The following is a 16,910-nucleotide window of genomic DNA, read 5'->3' as shown; positions in this document are numbered from 1 at the left end:
AAAAGTGTCTTCATTATGAAAACAGTTTTCATATAGAAAAGCGTCTTCATTATGAAGACAGTTTTCATATAGAAAAGTGTTTTCATTATGAAGACAGTTTTCATATCGAAAAGAGTCTTCATTATGAAGACAGTTTTCATATAGAAAAGTATCTTCATTATAAAGACAGTTTTCATATAAAATAGTGTCTTCATTATGAAGAAAGTTTTCATATAAAAAAGTGTCTTCGTTATGAAGAAAGTTTTCACACAGAAAAGTGTCTTCATTATGCAGACAGTTTTCATATAGAAAAGTGTCAGCTTTCATACAGAAAATTGTCTTCATTATGCAGCCAGTTGTCATATAGAAAAGTGTCTTCATTATGAAAACAGTTTTCATATAGAGAAGTGTCGTCATTACGAAAACAGTTTTCATGTAGAAAATTGTCTTCATTATAAAGACATTGTTCACATCGGACAGTGTTCACATAGAAAAGTGTCTTCATAATGAAGAAAGTTTTCATATCGAAAATGTCTTCATTATGAAGACAGTTTTCATATCGAAAATGTCTTCATTATGAAGACAGTTTTCATATCGAAAATGTCTTCATTATGAAGACAGTTTTCATAACGAAAATCTCTTCTTTATGAAGACAGTTTTCATATAGAAAATTGTCTTCATTATGCAGACAGTTTTCATATAGAAAAGTATATTCGTTATAGAGATAGTTTCAATATAGAAAACTTCCTTTATTATGAAGACAGATTTCACATAGAAAAGTGTTTCATTATGAAGAGTGTTTTCGTATAGAAAAGTGTCTTAATTATGAAAAAAGTTTTCATATAGAAAAGTGTCTTCACTATGAAAACAGTTTTCATATAGAAAAGTGTCTTCATTATGAAGACAGTTTTCATATAGAAACATGTCTTTCATATAGAAAAGTGCCTTCATTAAGAAGACAGTTTTCATATAGAAAAGTTTCTTCATTATGAAGACAGTTTTTATATAGAAAAGTGTCTTCATAATGAAGACAGTTTTGATATAGATAAGTTTCTTCACTATGAAGAAAGTTTTCATATAGAAAAGTTTCTTCAGTACGAAGATAATTTACATACAGAAAAGTTTCTTTGTTATGTAAATAGTTTTCATATAAAAGGTGTCTTCATTATTAAATCTGTTTTCATATAGAAACATTTCTTCATTATGAAGACAGTTTTTATATAGGAAAGTGTCTTCATTATGAAGACAGTTTTTATATAGAAAACCATCGTCATTATGAAGATAGTTTACTTCATTATGAAGAAAGAAGAAGTTTTCATATAGAAAATTGTCTTCATTATGAAGATATTTTTCATATAGAAAATTGTATTCTTTATAAAGATAGTTTTCATATAGAAATGTGTCTTCAATATGAAGACAGTAGGCATAATTAAGACCCTCGAAAATATCTTCTAAATTTGAAGAAAATTCCAATATGAAAGTTTAAAAAAAAAAAAAAAATCCATTTTGATATAATTTTTTTAGGTTTGTTGCTTAAGTCTTTCGTTTTATATGCAAAAATAGTTCCTTAAAAACATAATTTTGTGATTTTTTTGTTTGTTATTTAAACATTATTTATTTGAACATTATTTGAACAATTAAATCTTATGTTTAACAATATAATATACATATTTCCGAAATCTATAAATCACCTCTGTTATATGCAAATATTATTTTTTTTTGTTAAACACAATAAATTTAAAATAAACATCTTTATTTGAATTTATTGCGGTTTATTGTGGGAACAATATGCGTGTAGCGGAAAAAGGCAATCACTTTTTTATGATTAATAAATTCTTTAAATATGGCAGTATCAAGAGCAGTTTTTTTGTTATGAATATAGTTTTGTTTTCTAATAAATAGTTTTTTTTTTTTTGGTAGTTTGAAGTAGTTCATCATAAGCAACCACATATATGTATCTCATAAATTTAATTTAAATAACCACCCATGTTAAATAAATTAGATTTTATATCAAGGTTAAATACGTATTTTTTTCTTTGTAAAAGTGCTCTACAAAATCAAATGTTTTATGAATTGTTGAAAAAAATTTATAACAATAATATTGACGTAATATTAATCCAAAAAAAATACATAAAATTCTAAAAGAATTATTTTTAGTTAAATAAATCAAATAAATATTATTTCCTAATTTGAAAGATTTTTAAAAAAAGATTAGTACTAACAATAAAAGATCAATTTTTAAAAGTTTACTTAAAATTAAATCGATTAAATGTAAATTTGTTTATTTAAAAATAAATGTTAAATTTCTTAATGTTCTTTATTTTGTTTAATCGAATTTATTAAAAACATTTATTTGAATCTTGTGGTTTTGGCGGTATGGTTTTTTAACTTGAATATATGACCCCATAGTGCGTTAGTTATAAACTTTTGATTAATTTCCCATTTATTTATTAATGTTCGTATTTATGGTTTTTCTTTATTACTTTTTAGTAATTTATTAACTTGGGCGTTAATATTTAGTATTTGTTAAAACAGTTGGTGTTGAGCATCATTGATTGTTTTTAATTTTTATTTGGTTATGAAATTTTTGATATTCAATTAACCAAAATTATTTTTTGTGCGTACTTCCCTATTTAGACCAATATCCAATAAGTTTATTACAAAATTTCATTGAACTTAAACTACTTATTAGTAGTAATGGAAATTTTTTCAACAAGATAACACTAGTTTACATTGCGTGTTTCGCAACCCTTATCGGAGTTAAATTAAACAGAAATTTGTATTGCAAATACTTACATAAAGAAAGGATATCATGTAAACACTATCATACTGTCTTCATAATGAGGACACGTTTCTATATGAAAACTGTCTTCATAATAAAAAAAAACTTTTCTGTATGAAAACTGCCTTCATAATGAAGACACTTTTCTGTATGAGAACTGTCTTCATAATGAAGACACTTTTCTGTATGAGAACTGTCTTCATACTGAAGACGCATTTCTTTATGAAAACTGTCTTCATAATGAAGACACTTTTCTATATGAAAACTGTTCTCATCATGAAGACACTTTTCTGTATGAAAACTATCTTCATAATGATGACACTTCTCTGTATGAGAACTGTGTTCATAACAAAGACACATTTCTATATGAAAACTGTCTTCAGTATGAAGACACTTGTCGGTATGAGAACTGTTTTCATCATGAAGACACTTTTCTGTATGAGAACTGTTTTCATAATGAAGACACTTTTCTACATGAAAACTGTTTTCATAAAGAAGACACTTTTCTATATGAAAACAGTCTTCATAGTGAAGACACTTTTCTGTATGAAAACTGTTTTCATAATGAAGACACTTTTCTGTATGAGAACTGTCTTCATAATGAAGACACATTTCCATATAAAAACTGTCTTCATAATGAAGACACTTTTCTATATGAAAACTGTCTTCATAATGAAGACACTTTTCTATATGAAAACTGTCTTCATAATGAAGACACTTTTCTATATGAAAACTGTCTTCATAATGAAGACACTTTTCTATATGAAAACTGTCTTCATAATGAAGACACTTTTCTATATGAAAACTGTCTTCATAATGAAGACACTTTTCTATATGAAAACTGTCTTCATAATGAAGACACTTTTCTTTATGCAAACTGTCTTCATAATGAAGAAGCTTTTCTATATGAAAACTGTCTTCATAATGAAGGCATTTTTCTATATGAAAACAGTTTTCATAATGAAGACACTTTTCTATACGAAAACTGTCACACTTTTCTATATGAAAACTGTCTTCATAATGAAGACACTTTTCTATATGAAAACTGTTCTCATCTTGAACACACTTTTCTGTATGAGAACTGTGTTCATAATGAAGATATTTTCTATATGAAAACTGTCACACTTTTCTATATGCAAACTTTTCTATATGAAAACTGTCTTCATAATGAAGACACTTTTCTATATGAAAACTGTCTTCATAATGAAGACACTTTTCTATATAAAAACTGTCTTCATAATGAAGACACTTTTCTATATGAAAACTGTCATCATAATGAAGACACTTTTCTGTATGAAAACTGTCTTCATAATGAAGACACTTTTGTGTATGAGAACTGTCTTCATTATGAAGACACATTTCGATTTGAAAACTATCTTCATAATGAAGACACTTTTCTGTATGAGAACTGTCTTCATAATGAAGACACTTTTCTATATGAAAACTGTCTTCATAATGAAGACATTTTTCTTCAAAGTGATGACACTTTTCTATATGATAACTGTCTTCATTATGGAGACACTTTTTTATATAAAAACTGTCACACTTTTCTATATGCAAACTGTGTTCATAATAAAGGCACTTTTCTATATAAAAGCAGTCTTCATAATGAAGACACTTTTCTGTATGAAGACTGTCTTCATAATGAAGACACTTTTCTGTATGAAGACTTTCTTCATAATGAAGACACTTTTCTGTATGAAAACTGTCTTCATAATGAAGACTCTTTTCTATATGAAAACTGTTTTCATAATGAAGACAATTTTCTATATCAAAACTATCTTCATAATGATGACACTTTTCTATATGAAAACTGTCTTTGTTTGATAATGTTTATGACAGAAAATATTTAAATGCGTCATGATTGTAGGTTCTTCTGTTTTGGAAGCTGTATTAGTCGGTAACACAACTCTGGTACCTTGGGTTAAAATAAGAACAATTTTAGAAAAGTTAAAAAGCGATTGGAACTCACTAATTCCTTACTGAAACATATACTATGTAATAAATGTCTATTAAATCAAATTAAAATCACAAAGTGATTGTATGCCATTAAAATATGAATGAAATATTTCAAACTGTATTCAAAATAAACTTAACGCATGCGCATATTAAAAATCAATAATATTTAACATAGAAATTCAAAATTCATTCATTTATTAATTTTTTATTTTTGTTTAATTAGAAATTAATAAGATAGCCGGAAGCAAAATTGTTTTGCCTTTCAACTTTTTCTTAATATTTCAATAATTAATTTAATACGTTTTGCTATTTTTAAAATTAATACGAAATATTGGGTTTTATATATTTTTTTTTAAACTAAACTCTCAACACCTTTTGCATTTTTATATAAAAAATTTTAATATTAAAGTATTTTTAGTTTTATTTGGCTAAAAATTTTACTAAAAATGCGCACAAATGTCGAACAAGTTATAAAAAAAACGGCAAAAAAAAAAATAAATGACAAATAAATTTAAATTCTATTTTGTTAATAAGAGATTTGAACTATAAAATAAATTTTGAACGTCATTGTCTTGCTTTTTTAATAACTTGTGCATTTTATTTTTGTTATTTGTGTTTTTTAGCAAATGATAAATTATTATATTTATCATTTAATTTTTAAACCATTAAATGTTAAATATTTGTTTGTTTTGGTTTTTTTTTTATAAAATTTCCTAAAAATTAGTTTTTTGCTTAATTTATGTTTTATTATGTTGTTTATGATTATTTTGATATTAAATACATGTTTAATTTCAACTCTTAATAGATAAAGATTCTAAAGATTATCTAACATTAATAACAGCAGTTTAAGATTAAGGCACTTGTTTATGACACTGCCGCCGCTTGTAGAATTTTAATATGATTAATTTATGAACAATAGATTTGACATTTTAGCATTAGATTCTATTAATTTGTGATAATAAATTATAATGAATGATTGTCTTTTTATATTTGTTTAATAAATAGTTGTAGAATGAAGGGAAGAACAAATAGAGAAATAGACAAAAACTATAATAATTTAAATAAAACTAGAATATTTTGTGGTTTTTCGTCTTAATTATAAAATAAACTAGTAAATGAACACGGAATTGTTTAGAAACAAAATTTAAAATCAATTAAGGGGTCTGACAATTCGACTCTTTTGTGCGAAAGTTAGGACGTAGCAAGACTGCCCTCTTAATGTTTTAGAAATTTAGAAGTAATTGTATATTTAGCAGATTTCTGCTAAAAATATGAATCCTGGAGATGCGGGTCATCGATCCCCGTACCTCTCACATGCTAAGCGAGCGCTCTACCATCTGAGCTACATCCCCACACGAAAACATAGATAGTGCAGATCGAGTGCGTTAGGAACTGCATTGATCAAGTAGTAAATTTAGCATACTTATAGTAAACATTACACGTTACTTGCATACTAATGCAATCTGTCTTCATAATGAAGACACTTTTCTATATAAAAACTGTCTTCATAATGAAGACACCTTTCTATATGAAAACTGTCTTCATAATAAAGACAATTTTCTATATGAAAACAGTCTTCGTAATGAAGACACTTTTCTATATGAAAACTGTCTTCATAATGAAGACACTTTTCAATATGAAAACTGTCTTCATAATGAACACACCTTTCTATATGAAAACTGCCTTCATAATGAATGCACTTTTCTATAGAAAAGTGTCTTCATTATAAAGACAGTTTTTATATAGAAGTGTCTTCATTATGAAGACAGCTTTCGTATAGAAGTGTCTTCGTTATGAAGAGTTTTCATATCGAAGTGTCTTCATTATGAAGACAATTTTCATATAGAAGTGTCTTCATTATGAAGACAGTTTTCATATAGAAAAGTGCATTCATTATGAAAACAATATTCATATAGAAGAGTCTTCATTATGAAAACAGTTTTCATATAGAAAAGTGTTTTCATTATGAAGACAGAAATCATATAGAAACGTGTCTTCATTATGAAGACAGTTTTCATATAGAAAAGTGTCTTCATTATGAAGACAGTTTTCATTTAGAAAAGTGTCTTCATTATGAAGACAGTTTTCATATAGAAAAGTGTTTTCATTATGAAGACAGTTTTCATATAGAAAAGTGTCTTCATTATGAAGACAGTTTTCATATAGAAAAGTGTCTTCATTATGAAGACAGTTTTCATATAGAAAAGTGTCTTCATTATGAAGACAGTTTTCATATAGAAAAGTGTCTTCATTATGAAGACAGTTTTCATATAGAAAAGTGTCTTCATTATGAAGACAGTTTTCATATAGAAAAGTGTCTTCATTATGAAGACAGTTTTCATATAGAAAAGTGTCTTCATTATGAAGACAGTTTTCATATAGAAAAGTGTCTTCATTATGAAGACAGTTTTCATATAGAAAAGTGTCTTCATTATGAAGACAGTTTTCATATAGAAAAGTGTCTTCATTATGAAGACAGTTTTCATATAGAAAAGGGTCTTCATTATGAAGACAGTTTTCATATAGAAAAGTGTCTTCATTATGAAGACAGTTTTCATATAGAAGTGTCTTCATTATGAAGACAGTTTTCATATAGAAGTGTCTTCATTATGAAGACAGTTTTCGTATAGAAGTGTCTTCATTATGAAGATAGATTTCATACAGAAAAGTGTCTTCATTAAGAAGACAGTTTTCATATCGAAGTGTCTTCATTATGAAGACAGTTTTCATATAGAAGTGTCTTCATTATGAGGACAGTTTTCATATAGAAAAGTGCATTCATTATGAAAACGATATCCATGTAGAAGAGTCTTCATTATGAAGACAGTTTTTGTTCATAATGAAGACACTTTTCTATATGAAAAGACACTTTTCTATATGAATTCTGTCTTCATAATGAAGACACCTTTCTATATGAAAACTGTCTTCATAATGAAGACAATTTCCTATATGAAAACTGTCTTCATCATGAAGACAATTTCCTATATGAAAACTGTCTTCATAATGAAGACACTTTTCTATATGAAAACTGCCTTCATAATGAAGACACTTCTATATGAAAACTGTCTTCATAATGAAGACACTTTTCTGTATGAAAACTATCTTCATAATGAAGACACCTTTCTATACGAAAATTGTCTTCATAATGAAGACACTTCTATATAAAAAGTGTCTCCGTAATGAAGACACTTTTCTATATGAAAACTGTCTTCATAATGAAGCCACTTTTCTATATGAAAACTGTCTTCATAATGAAGACACTTTTCTATATGAAAACTGTCTTCATAATGAAGACACTTTTCTATATGAAAACTGTCTTCATAATGAAGACACTTTTCTATATGAAAACTGTCTTCATAATGAAGACACTTTTCTATATGAAAACTGTCTTCATAATGAAGACACTTTTCTATGTGAAAACTTCTTCATAATGAAGACACTTTTCTATGTGAAAACTTCTTCATAATGAAGGCACTTTTCTATATGAATACTGTTTTCATAATGAAGACACCTTTCTATACGAAAATTGTCTTCATAATGAAGACACTTTTCTATACGCAAATTGTCTTCATAATGAAGACACTTTTCTATACGAAAATTGTCTTCATAATGAAGACACTTTTCTATATGAAAACTGTCTTCATAATGAAGACACTTTTCTATATGAAAACTATTTTTAGATGACAGAATAGTGTCTACATTATGAAGACACTATATTTTTGAGATAAATATCTCAAAAATAAAAACAGGATCTTGGAGATGCGGGGCATCGATCCCCGTACCTCTCACATGCTAAGCGAGCGCTCTACCATCTGAGCTACATCCCCATATGAGAAAATAGAGAGTGCAAATTGACTGCATTTGTTTGATCAAGTAATAGGTGTTGCGTGCTTCTCGCAATCTATATACTAATGCATTATTTACGTTTATTATAGAAATACCCTTACTACTGATCGATATTAAATATATACACATATTTCGAAAATCCCGTCTAATTTTTTTAAGATCTGTACAGTTTTCTTTGATTTCGCTTCACAATGATCCTGACTGTTTGCTTAGTTTGAGAATTAGTTTTACAATAAAAGTCCGTTAAATTCAACAGATTTCTTTAAAACAATCAAATTAAAAAAAAACTATCCTGGAGATGCGGGGCATCGATCCCCGTACCTCTCACATGCTAAGCGAGCGCTCTACCATCTGAGCTACATCCCCATATGCATTGTTTACGTATACTATAGACAAAATTGCTATTACATAACAACGAATATTGATTTTTTACTATTTTATAATCCTTGATTCGAGTTCACAAACATCGTAACAAATATGACTCCTTTAAACTCCAAATACTTCCCTTTTTAGTAGGATCGCAATAATTTAAGAAAGTTTTTCGTTTTTCTTGTTTATACATTAAAATATAATACATATATTAAAATAAAAAAGATCCTGGAGATGCGGGGCATCGATCCCCGTACCTCTCACATGCTAAGCGAGCGCTCTACCATCTGAGCTACATCCCCTTATAAAAATATATAATTATGAGTAAATATTTTTCTACTTTTTTAGCGCTTTAAAAATTTAATAAAACTGCAGTCTAATTATTGTAAACTAATCACGTTTTAAATTACTTCAATACCGTTAATGCAAATGCCGAAGTTAATCAAAAATTTATAATGATATGTGTTTAAAATTTAAACTAAGTTTAAGCCCACGATTTTTGGTCTACTTTTCATCGATTTGAAATTGTTTTTCTTAGAAAATATAACTGAAGAATTCGTTAGAAAATATCAGTCTGTAAATGTATGAGATTAAAGAAGATCTTTAACATAGCATTTGAAACATCCCTGTACAATTTCCATACATAATATTTTATCCTTGATAAGAACAACATTCCAGTAAATATTATTGATAACAACCACTCATTACCAAGTAATATATGAAATAACTACATTACCTAGATCACTCATTACCAAAGTTGGAAGATATTTTCATTGGATATATACCATATGAAGCTGTATTTTGTAATTGTTTACTTGCGTCTGCATGCTTGAAAGTTATACGTTATTTATGGATGGATTTGGCTGATTTTAAATTGGAAACTTTTCTAGAGGGTAAGCGGATTATTGAATTTGAATCCTGAAGGTATCAAAGGTTGTTCAGAAGATTCATTTCAACAGAATACAGACAGACGGACGGACGGACAGACAGATGGACATGGTTTAATCAACTTCACTATCTATCTATAGGATTGGAAAACTATATTATAGAAATTATAAACGGAATGACAAATTATACATCCCACTTCTCACGATTAGTCTATAGATTAGTTAAGCTATTTTATATCTGCAAAGGACAGGTATAGGCAATTGAAATGTAATACAGTTTTTATCCTAAATGCAAAGATCATAATGACAATTATATTACTACTTGTCGTATATACAAATATATTATGGACTAGACTGAGAAAGAATAAGTTACTGCATTCCACAAGTATTTGAGGTTTTAGTTTTTTAGAATATTTTTAAAAACTTTAAAAATGTTTTACTGGAGATGCGGGGCATCGATCCCCGTACCTCTCACATGCTAAGCGAGCGCTCTACCATCTGAGCTACATCCCCAAACAACCAACGTCGTCAAAATTATCTATTTAATATTTTTAAAGCGTTTAATAATGAAATTTTAATTAGTAAGTATATTTTAAGTTTAATGTGTTAGAACAGATTGTTGGCTGTGGTTAAAGAGGCTAAAGAGTCTGATCATACACAAAATGTGTTTTTAAATCCAAGTTCAAATTCCAAACGAGGTAAAAAAATTCTTGAAAATTTTACGGAATTTTGATTTAACTAGACATGTATTTTTCGATCACTATATAATACCGAAAATAAGAAAATATATTAAAGGCATTTAAATAAATTTTAGTAAACATTTGTTAAACAGATGTCGAAATATATACATATGGGCAATTCCATGAAAAGCTAAACCACGACTGAAAAAATAAAACCCTTATAATTTCTGCATTTTTGAAGATAATTCAACAAAATTTGGTATATGATCTTTTGTAGCACCAAAGACGAAGACTGTTGAAAATTTTTGAAATCGGTCTATTTTTACATCTCGACCCCATACAAACGGACCCGAAAATATCACTTTTTAGCTGATAATTCTGTTAATTATAATATTATCCCTTCAAAAATCGTTTATAAGCCTAAACCATTATGCCGATTTTCATAACGATTGGACCTCATTTGAGCCTAGTTCCATTCAATGTTTAATTTCAGAAAAACACTTAAACGTCCGTAACTCACCTCTAAATACTAGTATTATGATAGAATTTGGCACAAATATGTTTTATATGAAACAAAATCCTACCCCAAATCTTATGAGGATCGGTCCATATTTGACCTTAGTCGCCATATAACTCCTGTTTTTTTTATTTTTTTCTATAAACTTTCCTACTCCTTTTTATTAGTTGAAGTGTGTGTATGCATATATTTCCAAAATATATATTTTATAATCTAAAAAAAAAATCAGGAGAAAAAAATCTGTCACATACGATGTGTCACGTACGATATTCAAAACTGTTCATTATAAAATTATATTATTTTTTTTATTTAAAAATGATCGATTACGAATGAAAAGTATGTCCCATAGTGTAAGAAATTAAAACAAAAAAGATCCACTTACAGAACTCACAGATTTTCGTAAATATTTACATGTACTTTAAAAACACTTCCATTTTTTGTCACGTATGATATCGCCATATTTTAATCCATATTTTGGAAAACAAGGTTCCGAATGGTATGTTTCCTTTTGCAAATATAGTATTCTTTAAATGGAACAGAATGACAAAATTGTTTTTCAAGTACTCCTAATTTTACAAAATCTATACCACTCTGAAGGCGTACGAATGTCACATATATTCGTATGGAATTGTCCATATGTCTAAAATAGAAATATTGTAAAGTATTTGGTTTAACAAGTCTCGAATGCTATTTGCCTGAAATGTGGACTAAAGGATAAAACAAGCAGTGATTTAAGTTTTAGAAAGTCCTTAAAATACAATTAAAGTAATCTCCTAGAGATTAATATAAAAAATCTAGTTAATAATGAATTAATTTTAATTTAATTTAATTTAACATTGATTGCTACAAAACGTTTTCCAAGCCTGGCGAAATTGTCTACTTTAAAAATTGGCAGCGTTAATTTTAAACGTTTATGAGAAACAAAAAAAAAATCAAAAGTTTAAAGATCAGTTTTATATTAACTCTACACTACGTTTAACTCTATTCTACTTTACTCTACTCTACTCTACTCTACTCTACTCTACTCTACTCTACTCTACTCTACTCTACTCTACTCTACTCTACTCTACTCTACTCTACTCTACTCTACTCTACTCTACTCTACTCTACTCTATTCCACTCTACTCTATTCTAATCCTCTCTACGCTACTCTACACTATTCTATTCCACTCTACTCTATTCTATTCCTCTCTACTCTACACTATTCTATTCCTCTCTACTCTACTCTACTCTACTCTTTTCTTTTCTTCTCTACTCTTCTCTTAACTCGTGTAAATATTAAAGACGTGTAAATATTTTAAACAATTATTGCTAATGTCATCAGTCATTAGTATGCAATTCATGAATGACTTTATAACGTGATTAGGTTTCAATGACGGTATCTTAATGCAGTTACAAACAGTAAACAATTAGACAAATCGTAAGCATTTTAACAAGGGGATGTAGCTCAGATGGTAGAGCGCTCGCTTAGCATGTGAGAGGTACGGGGATCGATGCCCCGCATCTCCAGGACATTTTTATAATTGAACAATATTTAATTTTTTTTTTAATTTTGAATAAATATAAATAATTAAAAAAATTCTAAGGAATAATAAAATAATGAAATTATTTTTTTCGAATGAGATAAAACAGCAGAAAAGTCCTGGTAAGTCCTTCCTGAGATAGATTTTTGGGATTTTTTAAAGATAATTTAAAGTCTTCTTATTTACTAGTAATTTACTACATGTAAATGCATTTTTTCGGCCTTAAAATGCCTAAAGATATCTTTAATATTATAGAAGGGGATGTAGCTCAGATGGTAGAGCGCTCGCTTAGCATGTGAGAGGTACGGGGATCGATGCCCCGCATCTCCAGGACTTTTTATATTTTCTTTTCTTTTAACAATTTTTTAATAAATTTAAACAAATTGTTTAATTTAAAGACTCTTACAAAAAATAATTTAGTTTTTCCGAATTTGATAAAATAATGAAAAAAGTCTTATAAAGTCCTTGTGATCAGTGAAGTCTTCGTTATTATATAGTACTTAATAGTATTATCTGCTTATTTATGTTAAACTGTTTGAATGGATTTTTCGGTTTCAAAAATTTACCAAATAAGGAAGATTACTTTATAAGGGGATGTAGCTCAGATGGTAGAGCGCTCGCTTAGCATGTGAGAGGTACGGGGATCGATGCCCCGCATCTCCAGGTTTTTATTATTATATATCTAGTTTCTGAGTTATATACCCTATTAAAACTGCTCTCAAATAATATAATTATACTATTTGTACGTTAAAAACAAATATTAACTAAATTATAAAAAAAACTAAAAATAATCCTGGAGATGCGGGGCATCGATCCCCGTACCTCTCACATGCTAAGCGAGCGCTCTACCATCTGAGCTACATCCCCTTGTATTAAATGCATTTAAATTTAAAAATAAACACAGTGCAATGCATTACATAGTTTTAATACAAAATTAAAGTGTGGTTATAGTCTAGTTATTATATCGAATTTAATAAACTAAGAATAAATCTCTTAGTTAAAACATATAAGTTTACTCAAGAAGTAAATAGAGTCTTCAAAGGACAACAAATAATGTCATAAAAATTTTGAATGGACTAGTTATGGAATTACATAATTATTGTTAATAATATTTACAAACATTAAATTTTATTATTTTAGATTTATTTAAAATATTTTGAAAAATTAAGCAAAATAAAATTTATAAATAAAATTATCCTGGAGATGCGGGGCATCGATCCCCGTACCTCTCACATGCTAAGCGAGCGCTCTACCATCTGAGCTACATCCCCCTATAAAAAATATAAAAATTACGACATTTTGAAGTAGGTATTTCTATTTAAAATGTAAAAAAAAATACAAAAAAAGAAAAATGAATAAAATGTCCTGGAGATGCGGGGCATCGATCCCCGTACCTCTCACATGCTAAGCGAGCGCTCTACCATCTGAGCTACATCCCCTTGTTGAAATGCTTACAATTTGTCTACTTATTTTGGTTTTATAATGAAACTAACATAGGTACTTCAATTACATTTTATACACTATATTATATACATTATTTTTAAGACATTAAACACATTTTGAAGTCATTCATGAACTGCATACTAATGCAGCAGTTAATAGCATTTATTGCGTCTACTTGTTACGTGCTTTTTTGATATAAAAGACTATTTTATTTGAATTGTTAACTTATATAATTATTTTAAAATAATTCGACCACCGTTTTCTATATCTTATAATAATACCTCTAAAAGTTAAGATTGCATAATTAACTATATTGATTTCATTAGTAGATATCATTTTAACAAATAATGACTATAGAAGGTGTTTTGGGTGAAATCTGTTAAAAAAGAGTATTTATTCTTCACTCTTTGAGCCGAAACAATATCTTCTAGAATTTGTAATTAGAATAACTTAACAAATTTGTTTGAAAATAAATTAGGTAAAACACAGGGGATAAGATTAGATACATACATATGTATGACATACATTGTATGTATATTAGGGTGGCCCCGTTTGTATGGAGGAAAAATAAGGTGTCAATGTTCCCAACTAAAACTAAAGTTTAATTGATTCTAAGATACCATTTATCAAATAATGTAATAATTTCAATTAATTACTTTAAATAATTGTATGTAAAAATTTTAAAAACTTAAAAATTTTCCGAAAAATTACGATATTTGTAATAATTTTGGAGTTGTATAGAAAATTGTGTTATGTCATTGATAACACAATTTTCATTGATATCGTCTCCCAAAGACCTTTCATATGATACTAAATTTGCTTATGGTTTATTTGCAAGGAATATGATAAAAAACATAAAAACCTTAAAAAAGGACCTTTTTATCCTTTGATCCAACTCACCAAATATTGACGTCAGGACAAAAATTTTGAGATATTGTGTCTTATAGAATGAACCAAATTTTCATTTTTGTTGGGAACATCAGCAATTTCCATTTTGAGGACCACCATAATGTATATACATATGGCGCTTGAGCATATAATCTTGTATGACATACATATGTATTTAACTTTTTCCTTGAAGCTTAGTTAAGTCTTCATTTCTTAGTTTCTTTTAAACGCACATTCTGGGAAATACAATTCGAGACTTTTTAGACAAATAGTTTCGTTAAGAAACTTAGTTGTTATTATTGTTTTAAACTGATTTGAATCATTTAATTACAAAAATGCATTTTTTATTATTTGCCATATAACACAGATGCACATTCAAAAAGCTCTACTCTTAACCATACATATTTTCGATTTTTTTTTAAATTCTGTTGGGGATTGAACTCGGTGGTCTCTACTTTTCCACACATTTTATGCATGATCAGAGACTTTACTCTCTACACCACAACCAACATTTTGTTCTAATGTTTAAAACTTAAAATAAGCTTGATAATTAAACTTTATCTGTAGTAGTCAAATATTTATTATATAGGAACTTTGCAACTGCTTTAGTGTATGATGATGTAGCTCAGATGTTAGAGCGCTTGCTTAGCATGTGAGAGGTACGGGGATCGATGCCCTGTATCACCAAGAGAAAATGTTTAAAGTTTTTAAAAAAGTTCTAGTGAAAAAATATAAAATATTTGAAACGAAACTCGAAAACAAATATTGTTTCGATTTTCGATTCCTAAATAAAGTCCTCTATATTGCAAATTTCTCGTTGCATTAAGAATTGAGATTATAAAAGATCTAATAAGTAAGATCCCTAAAATTCAGTTCTGTGTATAATTGTATTAAGATAAGACATGACATTCTTTATCTATATATGATCTGCATAAATTTATGATCCTTATAATGTTGCAATTTACAGATCACTGAGCCATACTTTCATCAATAACAGAAATATGGTACGAAATTATTGGAAAATAAAACAAATAAAAACGAGAATTCCTGTAATCGTATTTAACAAAAAATATGAGATTGAAGGATTGAAGGATGTCGGCGGATAAAAAGGGAAATTTTTTAATTTTTTATAAATCAAAATATCTCATATTTTTTATATTTTCAGCACAATTGCCGATAAATTTAGGTGCAATATTGCGTAAAATGTTAAGGTCATTTAACATTTCAATAAACCTAAAATTTCTTTCTTATAAAGATGGTAATTACATTTTAGTAAAACCTCAGAGTCGTGACAATTTCCAAAATGAATTTCAATAAATATGCAGAGAATGGCTAAGTGACAATGGTATTGAAAACGTGAGCTGAAATTTCTGAAATTTCTAACAATATCAAATTAAAACCTTAGCCATTTGCATTAACGGTAATAAAATAATTTAAAACGCGATTAGTTTACAATAATTAGGCAGCAGTTTTATTAATTTAAAGTCTTGAAATTAAGTAAAAAATCGTATATTTTTATAAGGGGATGTAGCTCAGATGGTAGAGCGCTCGCTTAGCATGTGAGAGGTACGGGGATCGATGCCCCGCATCTCCAGGACTTTTTTATTCTTAAATTTATTTTTAAATATTTTATTTTTTTAATCTATATTAATAAAAGAATAATATATATTTTTTAACATTAAATTTTAGAACTACTTTTTTTAATGGGACAAAAAATTTATATATTTTAGTCCCTATGAAATATCAAATTTGTGCAATAGATGGCGTAGTGCTTTAGAAGTTTAGTTAAGATTACCTAAACCAATTAGCCTACTATTTAATAGAATAGTTAGATCTTTACGTGAAGAGTACTATTGGCTAAATCTAAGTCCAGCTACTCGGCTCAGCGAGTTGTAGATAGATATAAAATCCCCAAAAGTATCCCTTAAAAAAATTATTATTTCCAAATAAAATATTTTAGTAATTTCGATACATATCCCTGCGAACTTCCAAATTTGTTCCACAGATGGAGTTGAAATTTTAACCGAAACCGCTGAA

General features: G+C 28.0%; 11 non-coding genes across 11 annotated transcripts; 4 read left to right on the top strand and 7 right to left on the bottom strand.

The window, feature by feature from the left end:
• Nucleotides 1-8,474: 8,474 nt before the first annotated feature.
• Nucleotides 8,475-8,547, bottom strand: Trnaa-agc. Its single transcript has one exon. It is a non-coding gene; the product is annotated as a tRNA-Ala (tRNA).
• A 312-nt stretch (nt 8,548-8,859) lies between these two features.
• Trnaa-agc lies at nt 8,860-8,932 on the bottom strand. The gene has a single exon. It is a non-coding gene; the product is annotated as a tRNA-Ala (tRNA).
• Nucleotides 8,933-9,164: 232 nt separating this feature from the next.
• Nucleotides 9,165-9,237, bottom strand: Trnaa-agc. Its single transcript has one exon. It is a non-coding gene; the product is annotated as a tRNA-Ala (tRNA).
• A 1,025-nt stretch (nt 9,238-10,262) lies between these two features.
• Trnaa-agc lies at nt 10,263-10,335 on the bottom strand. The gene has a single exon. It is a non-coding gene; the product is annotated as a tRNA-Ala (tRNA).
• A 2,120-nt stretch (nt 10,336-12,455) lies between these two features.
• Trnaa-agc lies at nt 12,456-12,528 on the top strand. Its single transcript has one exon. It is a non-coding gene; the product is annotated as a tRNA-Ala (tRNA).
• A 271-nt stretch (nt 12,529-12,799) lies between these two features.
• On the top strand, nt 12,800-12,872 carry Trnaa-agc. Its single transcript has one exon. It is a non-coding gene; the product is annotated as a tRNA-Ala (tRNA).
• Nucleotides 12,873-13,132: 260 nt separating this feature from the next.
• Nucleotides 13,133-13,205, top strand: Trnaa-agc. Its single transcript has one exon. It is a non-coding gene; the product is annotated as a tRNA-Ala (tRNA).
• A 131-nt stretch (nt 13,206-13,336) lies between these two features.
• On the bottom strand, nt 13,337-13,409 carry Trnaa-agc. Its single transcript has one exon. It is a non-coding gene; the product is annotated as a tRNA-Ala (tRNA).
• Nucleotides 13,410-13,740: 331 nt separating this feature from the next.
• Trnaa-agc lies at nt 13,741-13,813 on the bottom strand. The gene has a single exon. It is a non-coding gene; the product is annotated as a tRNA-Ala (tRNA).
• Nucleotides 13,814-13,908: 95 nt separating this feature from the next.
• Trnaa-agc lies at nt 13,909-13,981 on the bottom strand. The gene has a single exon. It is a non-coding gene; the product is annotated as a tRNA-Ala (tRNA).
• Nucleotides 13,982-16,394: 2,413 nt separating this feature from the next.
• On the top strand, nt 16,395-16,467 carry Trnaa-agc. The gene has a single exon. It is a non-coding gene; the product is annotated as a tRNA-Ala (tRNA).
• The last annotated feature ends 443 nt before the right edge of the window (nt 16,468-16,910 follow it).

Source organism: Lucilia sericata, unplaced genomic scaffold, assembly GCF_015586225.1.
Source record: "Lucilia sericata isolate MDLA Ls3-8-SP2 unplaced genomic scaffold, ASM1558622v1 Contig001494F_arrow, whole genome shotgun sequence".
Classification (NCBI taxonomy): Eukaryota; Metazoa; Arthropoda; class Insecta; order Diptera; family Calliphoridae; genus Lucilia; species Lucilia sericata.
This window is presented reverse-complemented; position numbering and strand designations above follow the sequence as displayed.